Source organism: Calonectris borealis, chromosome 27, assembly GCF_964195595.1.
Source record: "Calonectris borealis chromosome 27, bCalBor7.hap1.2, whole genome shotgun sequence".
In the NCBI taxonomy this organism is placed as follows: Eukaryota; Metazoa; Chordata; class Aves; order Procellariiformes; family Procellariidae; genus Calonectris; species Calonectris borealis.
This window is the reverse complement of record NC_134338.1, coordinates 6,218,432-6,230,458: the sequence shown is the minus strand read 5'-3', so window position 1 is coordinate 6,230,458 and position 12,027 is coordinate 6,218,432. Positions and strand designations below refer to the sequence as shown.

At 43.6% G+C, this 12,027-nt stretch overlaps 1 protein-coding gene across 11 annotated transcripts in view; it reads left to right on the top strand.

The window, feature by feature from the left end:
• AAK1 (AP2 associated kinase 1) overlaps nt 1-12,027 on the top strand; it is an 85,000-nt gene that overhangs the window by 13,847 nt on the left and 59,126 nt on the right. The window lies entirely within an intron of this gene.

Below are 12,027 nucleotides of genomic sequence, written 5' to 3'. Positions count from 1 at the left end.
AAGTTTCCCAGAGCAGTTCTATCTCTACTCCAGTATGAAGCCTTTTAAAGTGCTGTTTAGGGGCAATGGAAGCAGCTCAAAGGAACAGAGTAACCCACAACTGAAAGCTTAGTAAACCAACCAGAATCTACACTGAGTTTTGTTTTGTGTAATGGTGTTTAACTCCCTGTACAGGTGAATGTGGTGAGGTGAGACACTGGGAGCTCTTCGGACTCTTTGAAAAGAACATGGGGAACTTCCTGGAGACTGCTCCCGTGCATGAAAGGAAGCGTGGCACTTTGTTTTCTGCTGTCTCATTTGCTTCGTAGCTATTAGGCCTATAAGGACTTGTATCTCTGTGTTTTAGAGCCCTTGAGCTGAAGGAAAACCCCTGCAGTACTTTGCAGAGACCCTACTTTCTACCCTGCAGAAACCAGTGGTTTGTATTCCTGATATGTAGAGTTCATCTTCATAGCTTGCTCCAAATACTACTCTAGGAGATGCTGGGGCAGGCCTTTTAGACTGAAGTAGTCCCTTGAACTTGGCACTATTGTGCTTTCGCATAAGTCAAGTGACTTAAAAAAAACCAAACCAAAACCCAACTAAGTAAAACTTGTTATTTCCTTTGAGGTAGAAAATCTCGGCTGAGAGTAGACCTGTTTAGTTTAGCATTATTATCTGCTGTTCTCAGCTGGAGAGCCTGTTGGCAGGGGATAAGGGTTTTGTTTTGTTCTTGTTCAGAACTGGACACTCTGGTTTGTAACACACATGTACGCACACACAAACATGCACGCCACTTGGAGTTAGAGGAACTTGGGTGTAGTAAGACCAAGAGATCCACATTCAGGCCTTCCTGGTTCCACAGAGACTACGGCTTCTTCTGTTGTCTGAGCAGCGTGTCCTGCATTTCACCTCTCTGTTCTCATTGCCACCTTCAGAAAGTCATTCAAGTAGCACTATAGCTGTGGGTTTCTGTGTATGAGCCTGTTCTGTTTCAGCTGGTGGCTGCGCACACCCTGTCACTACTTTGTGCTTGAGCTTGCGTGTTGACACACCTTAGCCTAGGTAAAGAAAATCCTAATTTTGTAGCCTGAATCGTGGGAAACAAACACCAATTATGTCCACATACTTCTGAGACATGATGCAAGCCAGTGCCTCTAGGCTAGGCTATGTGTTTTCTGTGCGTGCAACTTGAGGGTGAATAATCGTTGCTTATATGGATATAAAATAACATGTAAATACCCTAATGTAACCAGGGGATTATGGAATTGGGTGGGAGAGTGAGTCATAGGCATTAATTAAATCCCAAACCCCAAGTGTCATGATGAACGACACTCCAACATGTACTAATAAACCAGCAAAATACAAACACAAAGGAGGACATGAATATAACCACACCTGCTTCAAGTCTTTTTAGTCTTTTTGTGCTAGGTAATCTGGAAAAGACACTCTGGATAGCATACCTCCAGCTCTGCAGGAGGTTGTGGAGAAAAGACTGGCAGTAACTTGGTGATGTCTGTGGCGTGTAGGGTAAGAATCTGGGTTAAAATCAAGTCAATGGGGAGTTTGGTGAGACTTCCTGATGGTGAGGGTAACACCACCCCAGGAATAAACTGCTCAAGAGCATGTGGAGAATGTGTGAGTAGTTAAAGAACAGGTTAGACAGACGTGTCAGGAGTAGCTGTGGACATTGTCAGTCCTGCCTGTAAGCGAGAGGCTGAGTCAGGTGAAATCTTGTGCCAGACATGGGGCCATGCTTTTTCAGTGGGGCGGTCCTGTGTTGCTTACCAGCACCCTATTGCGATTTGGAGAGGGTGAAATGAGGCTGGAGAAGGCCTCCCTCTGTCCGTTAATCTTGTCATCCTTGACCTACCTGCATTTGACTCCACTGGGGCAGGAATAAAATCCTCTTTTTTTATACAGATTTCTTACGTTAGTCATAAAGCTATAAAACCACTGGAGGGAGAAAGAAGTTTGAAGGCCCAAAGCACTCACCTTTTTGGATGCTGCTTAGGTGGACATGACCATGAAAAAGGAAGAAAATACCAGAGGCAATGCTAGTGATCCTGCAGTTATCTGTTTAACTGCAGTGAGCCTGGTGTCTTCACTCAGGGGAAAACTGAAGTGCCCCTTTGCCTGCAGGCTTTATAGAATCGTAGAATCATTAAAGATGGAAAAGACCTCTAAGATCATCGAGTCGAACCATCAACCCAACACCACCATGCCCACTAACCCATGTCCCTAAGCGCCGCATCTGCCCATTTTTTAAATACTTCCAGGGGTAGTAGCAGACTACCTCCTACTGCCTTCTGAAAAAGCAGAGGGTGTAGGAAATGCTGTTTGACTGCATCAGTGATTAATCTTTCACCAGACCGAAGCAAACTTCTGAGTAACAGATCTAATGTTCGCTTTTAAGACTGGATTCTCAGCAACAGTCAGGGCCCTTTGTGATACCTGGCAGTACTGGGAAACCTCTAAAAATGTTTCTTCCTGTGGTAATATGTGGTACCGTACCCAAAATGTAACGAGAGGGGTTTCTGGGTGAACCTTCAGTCCTGCCCTGTTAGGATGACTTGCTACTATCTCTTACTATGAGATGCTGCGGTTTGAGGGGTCTTTTCTGGACTTTTCCTGGTTGGACACCTGAAGGTGCCCTTCCAGCACAGATTTGCTTTCCGGAGACAGCCTGCAGAGCTCATGCCTGCAAAGCAGAGCTCAGGGACATGAGCTGTGTAAGCAGGGCCTCTGCTTCATACTGCTGCTATGAGTACTATGTTGTCACACTGACCCACGCGTTCTGTGGTCAGATTCTTAATTTTTTGCCTTTTTTGTTAATTGCAGGTTACTCTAGTAACATCCTCTTTAAGACCATGACTTAGAGAACAGAGGATTTGTTTGCAAATTGCTTGTGTTTCTGACACTCTCCATCTCAAGGAAGTGGGAGCAGAGATAACGTTCCAGGTTGAACTCAGTAAATGATAGATTGTACCAGTGTCGTCTTTACTTTCTTTGATGTAGCTGTGATCTTGGATGTTACAGCCCTAACGCAAAGTCTGCCTCATTACTGTGCCTTCTTAATTAAACCTTGAACCACTTCAAAAACAGATCTTGAGGGATTTGTTGTATTTTTCTTTAAAGGTGTTAATGCTGACATCTCTGTTTAAGGGTGTTGTAGATGCTTCATAAAGCAAACAACGTGCAGTGATCCTGACCGTTCCAATTCCTTGTTATGTATCAAAGCAGAACACTTGGCAATACAAATCCCAGTTTGTGGGCACATTTGGTAATAAAAAGGGGTAATATTGGAACAGAAAACTTATTTTGGGGTGAAATGTGCTGCCCTGGAAACAAAGAGCTCAGAAGTGATGGAGAAGTTGCATCAAAAGGGGAAAAATGGGATTTGAAATTGTACGGTTTTTAGCAGGTATGCTGCAGTAATACCCTCCTGCTGGGCGATGGAAGAGTGGAATAAAAGATAGCAGAAAGAATACATTAGTGCAGATTAATACCAACAAAAATAGCACTATAATCCTAACGCCCATCATAGTTGACTAGTGGAACTATATTTTATAAAATAAAAAGCCCAGGAAATATTTGTCTGTGTGGAGGGTAACACAAGATCATTACACACGAGACATGATCATGTTGCCCTTTGCTTTCCTTCCCGTTATCACCGTGTTCTTGGGACCGAGTGTGATGCTTTTTATAGGAGCTGCTGGGCGAGTCTCCCCTTGACAGTGAGACTCGTGTTGTGGTGCACAGTAGCACTTTCTAGCAGTAACAGGAAGTTTTTTGAAGGTCTCTGGAGCTCAGCAGCCCCAGTGTGGTCTGAGGAGGGAATTCCAGGGCACTTTGGTGGTTTTTTCCCTGTTCTACAGATGAGTCATTTGTCCATCCTTGGTTTATAGGTGGGGAGAACTGTGACTGGATTATTCTTCCAGCTTTGTTGAAAACTGGCACTAAGGGTTGTAGGAGAGAAGCTCTGGCACATCTGAGTGCTTTTCCTTGATGTGCTTGCAGAGATTGAAACTAACGTTAGCTGAATTTGGACATTGTCTAAAATAATTACGGATGATTGTATTGCTTAACTTTGCCCAAAGTGTTTTCCTTGGCCTTTTTTCTTTGTGGTGAAGGGGAAGTGATTCCAAGGTTGAGGTTTGCTGAAGCCATCTCTGACCCTGGAAAAGATGCCCAATATTTTGGTGCTTTATGACCAAGAATGACTATTGTGTACACACAACTAGGGAAAAGGGTTTTTTATTTTTTTGTTAAATGACTGCGTGTTATGCCAGCTAGAGAGAGGTGTCAGAGGTGCAGGATGGCTTTCTCAGTACAGCAACAGAGAGAAAATGGTTCTGGTGTTGCCAGGTGATGATGTCCAGTGATGGGTAATGTGCCGTGTGTCAGCTGGTTGTGGCTACGACCATGGGAAAAGTAAGTGCTGGGAACTACGTTTTAGTAAAGCTTCGGGAATGGTGAGCTGCAAACACCCTGTGCAAGGGAGTCGATATCGTTTTCCTGTAACTGGATCACAGCATCCTGACTTAGCGGGAGGAAAAAATAAAAAAATTGAGTGAGCCTGCCCCTTGTGCTTAGGAAAGTAAATGCTAAGGAAGTTCTTCTGGCTTGTGAGATAAGGCAAAATACGACATAATTGTTGATGGATAAGAATCGATAAGTATTCAGATTGTGCAAATGAGGAGTGACTTTGTGCATGGTTCAGCAAAGAACTTAAAATTAAGTGCCTGCTGGCACAACCGGAGCCTAAAATGCCTTGCTGACTGTCCCTGGAGGCTAAATATTCCTAGGGCAGTTGTTGGAGACATCTGAAAAGCAGTTGGCTGTCCCCTCAGCTTCAGTACTAAAGCACGGGGGGCTGTCTTGCACGCAGAGCTTTGAGGTGGATGAGATGGAGCTGAAACACAGAAAGCTGGAAACAATTCAGTGGAAAACCACATGCATTGTTTGTCCAGCTCAGAAAAGAATTTCACCCCTGAAAAATAAAGCTTTTAGTGGCATCCAGAACGTTTATCAGGAACTGTGGTAATTCCAGATACTGTTAATTTGTTTGTAGAAGGGTGATGGAGAAAATCCAAAATGAAGCAGTGATTTTTTTTTTTTTTTTCAGTGGGAATTGATGGTTTGATAGTTGGCTCTTTCAAGCCCGATGATTTGACTAACTTAACTAAAAAGAGGGGCGATGATTCCTCTTCCTCAAACCTAGCTGCTTTTGGGTTATCCAACACAGCCTTGGAAAAAAATGAGGGATGTGATCTAAGACAAAACTTGAAAATGTTTGCAGAGGGAAGATGCATTCATGTGGTGGAGATGTTTTTGTAGCTGTTATTGCAGAGTTCAAACGTGCAGCTGGGAGATCATCATGCTACATGTCTCGTTTGCTTCTGTGCAAACAGCACCTGATGTCTCTGGGAGGTACTTCCAGCACGGATTTTAAAAGGAGGTGTTCTGCCTAATTGTGTTTGGATGAAGCTATTTCTATTTTGTTACAGTACCTGCTGTCTCTTGCAGAGGGTGGTGGATCAGCATAGCAGGGTAACACAGAAAATGAAGTGTATTTTTGGGAAGACTAATGGCTTGTGAAAGGGCCTTTGGTCCTGCAGATCCTGTGAAATCTAACCTGCTTTACTTTGTATGGACAGGGCAGAGTCCAGCCAGTCCTCTTCTGGGCTATGATTAACTCGGGTGAAGTGGTCTGTTGAGTTGGGGCTTCAAACACTGTCTGGCTATGGTTAAACTTGTTTTATTTTGGCTCAGCATGAACAAAACAGGCTTGTTGTGGGGACCTGTTGTCTGGCAGACGCAAAATCTGCCTGCAGTAATACCTTGTTTTCTTCTCTGCTGTTGAAATAGTTATCTGATAGGGTGTGTTTGAAGATCTGGAGCAGAACATGCTTAAATGCAGCTCAAACAGCTGAGTAAGTGATTGTGTGTAAAGATACAGTAATCATGTTGGTAGGAAGGGGGTTCTCAGGACAAGCTATTTCTGATGGTTTCCCCACCACCACCAGTGGTGCTGTCCCAGAAGGACAAGGTGGGTGTGTTGCTCCGAAGACCTGGGCTGTGCCGGAGGGCAGTTGTGTCTGTCGAGGATAAGGTGTGCAGTGTTCAGCGTACAGTTCGTCTGCACTTACTGAGCTTGGCTAATTTATATGTTCACCAGTGAAAGACAGCCCTGGAAGAGCTTATTACAAAAGGGTGATTGAAGGAGCAACCCATTTCTCCGTAAACTTCTTCACCAAAGCATTAGTTAGGGCAACTTGCTTGGAAGCAGCATCTTGTGCTTGTTTGCAGATCAGTCGGCATTGCTAGCTGCCTGTGACTTGCTGGTTGCAAGAGGATTGCGGGCTTGCAATACACGTGAATCACTTAAATGCAGCAGAGTGCCATCTTCTTACCTTGCGAGGAGCTAAGAGAGGGATCACGTGCAGCTTTGTGCAGCTGGTTTTACCTAGTCTAGAAGTGCTTGCCTGGCGGTGAAGAGTTCTGCATCCTGCTGAAATTACAGAAGGGCTGAAAATATAACTACCGGCGCTGGAAACTGGCCAGTACACTGACACAAACCTGCATGGAAAATTGCTCTGGCACCTGTATTAACTGGAGATAATCGGAACTTCCCATTTATTTTCCAGCTTATCCTAAAACCAGTTAGCAAGAACAACAGTCAGGCCAGAAGCGTGTAGCAAGATAACCGTGTTCCCATGCTGTTGTAGAGGTAGATGCAGGCCTAAGTGCAAATGACAGTGATGTTTCCCAAGAGACGTATGGCTGTTGCTGGCTCTAAGATGACGGTGATCGCAATACTGACTGCGCGCTACCTGTTCAAGAATGTTAATATATCTTAAGGATGAGCATATAAATAACTTTTTATGCCTTAGAATGAAAGCAGTAATTTAGCTTCTGCTGGTTTGTATGGGAAAAGAGTTGAATTTCCTTCAGAACTTTCAGTCACAGGCACTTGTTTATGAATGCAAGGGAGAACTGTCCTCTGAGCTGACTCTCAGGCTTAGTTCTTGCTTATCTCCCTTCTGGTGCTTGCAAAGTCTCTGGATTTATTTGCTCTATTGCATCTGAAGCCCAGAATCATCCCTTGCCTTTTGCTTTCCATATGTGTACTGGAAAAAAGGCTCTACCAGCAAAGACATGAGGATGTTCCTAGTGCCTGGATTACTTTGCCTCTAAGCTCTGCCTTGTGTGTGACCCACCCTCCCCGGCCACGTGTGGCACAGCCATCTAACTTCACTTGAGGCACCGCAGGCTCTTGAGCTGACCTTGGCTGGCTTGGAGTTACACAAATCCTGGCATGTCTGTCTATTGTATTGGAGCTGGCATAGTGCATTAGAGCTGGCAATTTCTGGCCGTTGGAAGGGTCGTCTTGCTTGCTGTTCACTGAAAATAGAAGTAAATGGTCCTGTAATGTGCATCTGGCAGTGCTTCGTGATAATTGCTTGTCAACTTGTCTTTGATCTATTTTCTTTCAATTTTGCCTAGATTTAGCGAAGTTGGGGGTTGGACTGGAATAAGGAGGGGAGAAATTGGTGGTGGTCCGAGGCTCTGGAAGCTGAAAGTAGTCCTTGAGGCTGGGGAGGTGGTAATGTTGTAGATACGTAGTGTGCAAGGAGGAAGCGTTCACCAGTGGGGAGCAGCTATTAGCAAGATAGTTAAAAGCTAAAGTAAGTGTATTAATTTCAGCATGATACTGTGAAAAACCATTAGAGTTCAAATGAGTGCCGGGTGACTCGCCTAAGCAAAACCTGCTGGTTCAGTGCAGCGGTGACCAAGCAGACAGCGAGAGCGGGGCAGCACCCGTCCTTACCGCTGCAACCCATAGGAGAAGACACCCATCAGCCTCTGCAAACAGGTCCCCCTTCTACTGCGCAATGCTGCATGGTAGGTGAAAGAAAACTCTTAAATCCATTAGAAAGTCTTCGTTAGGCAGTGTTGGCTGCGGTCCAAATGCTTGATAGCTTGGTCCCTTCCTGGGCTGTGCTGAACAGCATTGCTGTTCTGGGCTGTCTAATGCTGCCAAGTGAAAATTTCAGCCATCTATTGGGTCCTCCTTCCGCCTTCTCTGTCATACCTTGCTGAAAAACGTGAACTGGATTTTCTGTCTGCTGCTTACCAAGAAAGTTGCTGCTGTTGAAGTAGCTATAGCGGTACAGGTCCTTCTGGAACGGCTCTTTTAGCATGAATCTGAAGTATTGGCCACAGTTGCCAATAAAAAGGTTTCAAGTGCTTCAAAATGTTTCCAGTGTATTATCTTGTAACCTAGTTATACACCTTAACCTTAAAATGATGATGTGGTGTTACTGTTAACCTTTTCTGCAGTGGAACAGTTTCGGGCGAGTGCCATTTTCTTTAGCAGGTTGTGCAGTTCAGGAGCCGTCAGCAATAAATGTGCGAGGGACTTGGAAGGTGAAGGATAGGCCAAAGCTCCAAAATCATCTCTCGTGCACAAGAGACTTAAAAGGAAATCTCTCTAGGTCTAGGTACAGGCCACTAAAGGCATCCCTGCCATTTCCAGACGTGCAGATACACAGCGGTTGTTGAATGAGAAACCTGTAGACAGATATACCTATAGCTCTGACCTTGGCCTGGAAAGAGCTGCAGCCAGAAACACTCCTGGAGGGAGCAGGATTCCTGTTGTAACTCTGATTTGCCCTGGCGCATGGATGTGATCAAGCCCCGTTTCTGTAAATACGTGTGCGATGCATGAAAGCCGGTGGCCTGATTGCTCTGCCCTGTCTGTGCACCTGCTGCTTCCTTTGGAAGCCAGTTTGCAGGTGTAGGTTCTCAGTATTCTTAAAATTGGCCTGTACGTTCCTGCTAATGGACTTTGATCTCGTGTTTCTAGAGCCGTTTGTGTATGAGGAGTGTGGCAAGAAGCTGCTGTTCTTTGTGCTCTGTCTCTATCCCTTTCCATTTCCCTCATCCTCCTGCTGTTTTACTGAGTGTTTCACAGTCCCGTTCTCTGCATGCAAAACTGGGAGTGCTGAAGCCAATTAGTAGCGGAAGGTGTAATAAATGCAGAGAAATTCAAATTGTGGTGGCATTTTTCACACCTTTTCTGATTTAAATGTGGAATGACTACCTGAGGGAAGTTAGACATTCTTGATTATGTTGTGCCTTTCTGGACTTTTTTTGCTTGCTTGTTACTTGTAAGCAAAAAAATCCTGGGTACAGTCAAAACCTGGGCTCAGTAAACTGTGGTCAGTTTTAACTGAGGCAATCAGACCAGATGACGTGTTAGTTGTTTAGAAAGTAAAGCTTTGTACTCTCTCTTGAATGGATGCGGATCATCAAATTTTGCTTCTCTGATGGCAAAGTTGCTTACTCTAGATTGCTGTGTAAAAATTGCTGTATGTACCCTGATTAAATCAATGCTTGTTTTCTCGGGAGAGAAGCATGCTGCTTTTACTAGTAGCAAAATTGTCATGCTTTAATCTGCAGTCAGTGGGAGTTAATAATAAAGTAACCAAATTGGTAGGTGTATTTGCAGACAAAATAAGTTAAACACTTTTGCACAGCTTCCACGCATGGTGTCGTCAGCTGAAGTTTGCGGGAGTTAAAGGTAAGGGAGAGAAGGACACGAGGATGTAATTTTCCTACGACTTGTATAAGTACTGTGACAACTCTGCAAATGTTGCAGGCTTCCTCTTCCTTGGATGCGGCTCCGCCTGACATATTTGTCTCTTGCTGCTCCATTTGGAAGGTGCTCTGGGCCGTATTTCTGTCAGGTCCCTATGTGTTGATGTTGCAGTCCTGTATCAGAAAGCATTAACTTAGGTTTGTTTTTTGGGGTTTTTATTTTTTTTTTTTTTTAGATTCTAAATTTCTCTTTCCTTTGAGCTCTCGGGATGGTTTAGCTATGTTCTCTGTTGCATAGACTGGAGTTTTCTTGGCCCTGGCTGCTTGTAAGCAAAATATCATGACGTACATATTGTAGCGAGCATGCTCTAGGAGTGACTTTGTTAATTAGCACAGGATCCAGACCAGAGGAAAGATACCTTGCCCAAAACTTTGCTAATGAGACATTAGCAGTTGGTCTGAAGAGGTACCAGTCCCACTTCAGCTGAAGCAAAGATTTAGAGGGAGGAGGTCCTTGAATTTAGTGGATCTGCTTTTTTTTTTTTTTAATAAAGTTTAATTGATCTATTTTTGCTGCTCAGCTCGTGTTTGTTTCTGCAGAGCGTAGTACTGTAAACAGAGATACTTATGCTGCCGGCCGCCAGGCCTGGCGGGAGGAGCTGTGGGAAGGGAACTGAACACCTGGAGAGGAGGGGAGGCTTCTGATGGATGACTTCTCACTTTATCATTTGGGGAAAAAAAGAAAAGTCATGTGATTCCCAAAAAGTTTTGATAATGACTGAGACTCTATAATAAAAAAAAAGAAAATTTTTTTTTTGTTTAATGTTTTCTCTGTATTTTATCTGTGGTCCATGGAAATATTGTACAGAAATTAAAGGAATAAGTTCAAACCTGATCTCTCCAATGATTTTAAAAAGCATAATGTGTTAAGAAAGTCGGGATTAGAGAAGCAGTGCTGATTATGGGTCCTTTACTTCTTACGGGCTTCATTGTGGGTTTTAAGAGGGGTGGAGAAAAATCAGTAGAGTGCTGTCTTGCTTTTTTCAACGTAGGCATCCTTTGGGCTAAAGATAGCGCGGTGAGATGTGCAGGTTTGTTCTCCAGAAATGAGACAAACGTGGCTAGGGTAGAACAATAAGGCTACCGCTGCGCGTTTAGGGGTTCTTAAGAATGATTCGTAATTTGAGATCCTCAACTTGAAGCAGCTTTAGGGAGAGAGTCGGGCTTATTTTTGTGTCTGAATTTGAGCACTATGAAGAAATGAGGCCCTCCAGAACTAAAAGAGTTTTAAAACCCTTTCTGGCAGGAGTGAGCAGCATCGGTACGGCTTGCTGTATCCCAGGGCCATGTCCCATTTTTTAGAATTTGAATATCCATTTTGCAGCCTGGTTATAGTTTTTAAGACCTTTAATTGAAATCTTGAGACTTTTTTCCCTTCTTTTTTTTTTTTCCCCCCTTCTTTGTGTTGCATCTTTTACAACTTCTCTCAGGCTGCTACCCATTAGTTCTGCTCCTAAAAGTCAATGGGGCTTCCTTGGAAAACCCGGTCTAGTTCCTATGGCAAACTGATGTGTAAAACTAAGGTTTTTGCATGCTAAAGAGAGATTTTATTTAACAGCTCTGGCGCTGACAGGCATGTTATTTGCATGTGTAACTTCTGTGTTGTTTTGGAAGATGGGCTGTAATGAGTGCCATAAAAGCTGTTGGATAACAAATGGGGAGGGTTATACTTTGAACACAGCAGCGTTGTCTGATCACTTGCTCTTTTTCAATCTTTTCTTAGTAAAAATAAATCCCAGTTTTAGTAAAAGCTTCAGTGGGCCTTTTGGCTGTGGTGTTTGATTTGTTAACAGCTTGTAAGCACCAGTTGTTGCAAGACTGGCATTGTCAAATGCAACCTATTTTAACACTAAATTTTACCCAAATGTCGCTTTCTTGCTTGGCATATTTTACATGATGGGGAGGAACTCATTTAAATGCCAAATAACCATTAGTATTAATTATGTACAAACATGTCAAATGTAACTATATATGTATTGTTGATCTGATGGTTTCTAGCAGCTTGTAAAGAATGGGATTCACCTCAAGGGCTCAGACTTTTAAAATGAGAATTCTTTGGGATGTGACTAGCTTTTTACGGTGTGTAACTACAGCTCTTGGTGTAGTGGGACTTCTGAAGGCTGCAGCAGCACCGAATCATAACTTACTATTGAGCTGATTCTTTAGAAATCCTTAAGCATAAAAGAAAAAAAAAAAAGCTAATGCTACATGAGAGCAAATGAAATGCTGTTAGGTTGTGGCATCGACAATGTCATCGTGCTTCCCTTTTTACTGTTGTGCAGCACTTCTTGGCTACTTGGATCCGTGCGACTCTTTGTTCTGATTCATTCTGATCTCTGGGAACCAGGTGCGAAACTTTGATGCCTATGTACCTCCATCCTC